The following is a 3,691-nucleotide window of genomic DNA, read 5'->3' on the forward strand; positions in this document are numbered from 1 at the left end:
TTGTGACGTTTAATATCATAAACGTGTTAAAAACTAAGTATAAATAGAGTTAAATATTTATTTCAAAATCTTTATTTTTGATAGAATCGATGCTTCCACCAAAACAGTCTAGGGGACCAGGTCCCTGAACTGTTTAACAGTTAAGTGCGGAAAGGTAAATAAGACAAGATGTTTTACGTGGAAAACTCCTTGCTCAAGGGATTAAAAATCACGATCTACCTCCCGTAGGATTTCAATTCACTAGACTGAGCAAAGTGTAAGATTACAAGATTTTGTCCTCGGAATTGGTTCTTAATTCTACCCCTCACAACCCCTCTATTGTGGGTGAATCTAGATCACTAATCTCCCCTCACAAACAACTCCACAACCTTCACCCCTTTTACTCCTCTAGGTCGAGAAACTAATACACCTAGACTATACTACAATCCTGGTGTACTACTCAAGGGAACCCCTTGAGAATTCAACCCACAATGACTAACTCTAGCCAAAGTGTTAACACACTGTTTGAAAACAAAGAAAAAGACAATACCTACAAACAACCCTTCTTTAAAGGAGTGTAGGTTTACAATATATAGAACAAGGGAACAAAGACTTAACAACCTAAGGACTTGAAGCATCTTCAGTTCAGGGATCTGGTCCTTCGGCTTGTTGAGGCTTTGCTGTTTAGAGCACCTTGAGAAATAAAGACTAGTGGGAATAGCCGTAATTCAACTAGGCCTTGAATCAGTGATTTACAGAGACAATTATTCATCTGCTTATGGCTAATCTGCTCTTCAAATCTTATCTTAGAATAGGTTGGAAATGCACCCAAATGAAGAGAGGCACAATTGAAGTAACTAATCTGATTGCATCTATGAGTATCCGTGAAAGATATATATACCACGCTGTAACTACATCATAGTTACCTTCGCCAAGATCCAGAACGGCCACTTATTTTTTTAGTGTACTTTGTACAGCTTCTGTTTATCTTTAAAGCTGGTGGAATCTAGTTCATGAGCTCCATTTAGCGTAGCGTGAGAAACAAGGAAAAAATAAAGTGCAGTTCTAAACTCCTACGAATAAGGGCATTCAATTTGCAATAGAATAAGCTGCATCACCGATCTAATAAAAAAGAAATATTTCTCCCTCTTGCTAACAGTCCTTATTGAGAGCTCTCCACTTTTGAGTTCTACAGGATACCACTTCCGACTTTTCTTATCAAATCTGTAGACTTTTGCTTCTTTTAATTGACTATGCCAAGGATCGCTTTCATGAGAAGGAGAGTGACTCGGATTCTTCATATACATCAAACGCTTGATGAAGCATATAAACTGTGCGCTTGTTAATTGTAGGTTGAGTCTCCAAGGATGACAACTCCATAGCGAAGCATCCACAATCGTGGGGGACTCCCCAGTCCACCATATAAAATTGACATTTAGAACATCCACTCAGGGGGTACCAACTCCATGGTGCAGCTGCAAATCTTTCATGTTGATCTTATTGCATTCTGAAAAATAAAGGTCAACTTGAGACCAAGAGGATGAATTTGATAGAAACTTCCTCAACTTACAAAACCATGCAGCATTTAAATTGTTGTAGCATTTAAGAACTATTTTTGAATGCTTCAATTGGCTTGACTCTCTTGTAGTTTTAAGTTCAGGAATTTGATCTCCCATATACTCAAGTGACACCAAATTCGAAGAATCAATCTCCCCTACGCCCTTACAATCCCAAATCTTCAAGACCTTCAAGGATTGAGATTTGGAAATAAGGTTATGGTAAAATCCATCGGAGATCGTCATATATGATATATCTAAAAATTTCATATTCTGACATTCAACAACATCCAATTCTTCCGATAAATAACCAAGACAAGTGTTCAAGAGTTGGTGCTTGGATTTGAATACGCTCGTTTCCCAATGACCTAATGGAAACTGACTTGATCTTATGAACATTCAATAACTCAATCTTTTCTAACCCATAACAATACTTAAGGATGAAACTGACCATCAAGGGACAACTACTAAGTAGAGTCTGAAGCATGTTTTCATCTAAATTGACACTCGCTAGATAAAGCTTTCTCAATGAATTGCAGTTTTGCTACACCACTAGATAGCGAGACACCCTTCAAATTACAACCGCTTAGAACCAATTCTCTTAAAGATTTGGTTGCAACGATTTTGAGAATAGGTAATGTATGTCTGAGACCTCTAAAGACCAGATCTTTTACACCATTCTGAAGTGCAATGTCAAGCCACTTATTAATGAGAGAGAAATCTTCACCAGAATAACGAGAATTTGATAATTCAAACTTTTCTATAGGTATTTTTCCATCCCTATATCTCTCCATGATATTGTCCACTATTTTCATAATGCCTTTAGTATAATAATCAACTTTGACTTTCAAGTTGGGAAGAGTCAACCAGGCTTGCAGCCACGTTTTGGAGAGAATGCTCTTCTTAGCTGCTTCTTGAAGACTAAGGTAACAGAGTATTTTTTGAATGAGGCATTCAGGCAATATATCAGCTGTTGACGTTGTAGAGCTCTTCTTCTCAATTTCATCCATGCCTTAAGAACCCCTTTTTTTACTCCGATTTTGTTGCAAAACTTGTTGATCAGCTTTTCATCTCGCTTCTGCAATTCCCACCCAACTCTTTGTGCAAATTCAAACATTCTTCTTTCCCTCTGATGTTGAGTAAATTTAGTCCTTAATTCCTTTCTCCCATTAGGGTTTGTTACATTAGCTCTCCCCATGGTTGTAGAATTCTTCTTCATATGTTGCATCCATACCTTAAGAACCCCTTTTTTTACTCTGAATTTGCTGCAAAAGTCGCTAATCAGCTCTTTATCTCGCTTCTGCAATTCCCACCCAACTCGTTCGGCGAATTCAAACATTCTTTCCTTCTGATGTTGAGTCAATTTAGTCTTAAATTGCTCTCTCCCATTAGGGTTTGTTACATTAGTGCTCCTCATGGCCGTGGCTTGGAGGCTGCTATAGTAATTTCACACTTCTACAGGAACAAAAAGTTAAAATAAAAAACGACCCCTGTATATTCTAGTAACAGAGAAGGGCCAAATATACCCTCGTTATACTTTGGGTCCAAATATACCTCTTGTTATATCCCGTATTTTGAGCAACGGGACAACTTGGGTGAATTACGATAAGTGAGAACAAGACTACCCCGAGAAGTGAAGTAGAGACTTTTGTGTGTCTTAAAGACTTAAGTTGTGTATGATTTTAATGTCATGAAAATGTTAAGGAAGCATTGGAGTCATATTCCATTTTTAGTAAGTATGCTAATTTTGGAAAGTTGAAAATTCAAAAAAAAAAAAATAGAAACACCATGTGGCCGGCCACCTTGGGTGGGCCATGGCCACATGGATGGTGACTATTTGGTATACTAAAAGATGACTTAGTCATCTTAAGAGCCATTTCCACACTTAGAAAAATTCTAGAGAAATCAAGAAAGCAAGGAGAGGAGAAAAACAAGAGGGGTTTCGGCCAAGAGGAGAGAAAACAAGAACAAAATCAAGCCATCAAAAAAATAAATTCTTCAAGCAAACTTGCTAATTCAAGGGTGCTAAGTAACGTGGAGTCGTTGCTTCGGACAATAGTTTGCTCGTTTTCTCTATCTACCAACTTTGGTCAAGTTAAGAAGTTGAAGAAGAAAGGTGAGTTTTAATCTTGTTTTATGTGTTATACATGGTTTAG

The 3,691-nt window shown here is 37.6% G+C and overlaps 1 pseudogene; it reads right to left on the minus strand.

Annotated features, from left to right (window-relative positions):
• Window positions 1–838: 838 nt before the first annotated feature.
• Window positions 839–2,752, minus strand: LOC132067931 (putative FBD-associated F-box protein At5g22720; annotated as a pseudogene).
• Between the last annotated feature and the right edge of the window lie 939 nt (window positions 2,753–3,691).

The sequence above is a fragment of the Lycium ferocissimum genome, chromosome 1, assembly GCF_029784015.1.
Source record: "Lycium ferocissimum isolate CSIRO_LF1 chromosome 1, AGI_CSIRO_Lferr_CH_V1, whole genome shotgun sequence".
Lineage (NCBI taxonomy): Eukaryota > Viridiplantae > Streptophyta > Magnoliopsida > Solanales > Solanaceae > Lycium > Lycium ferocissimum.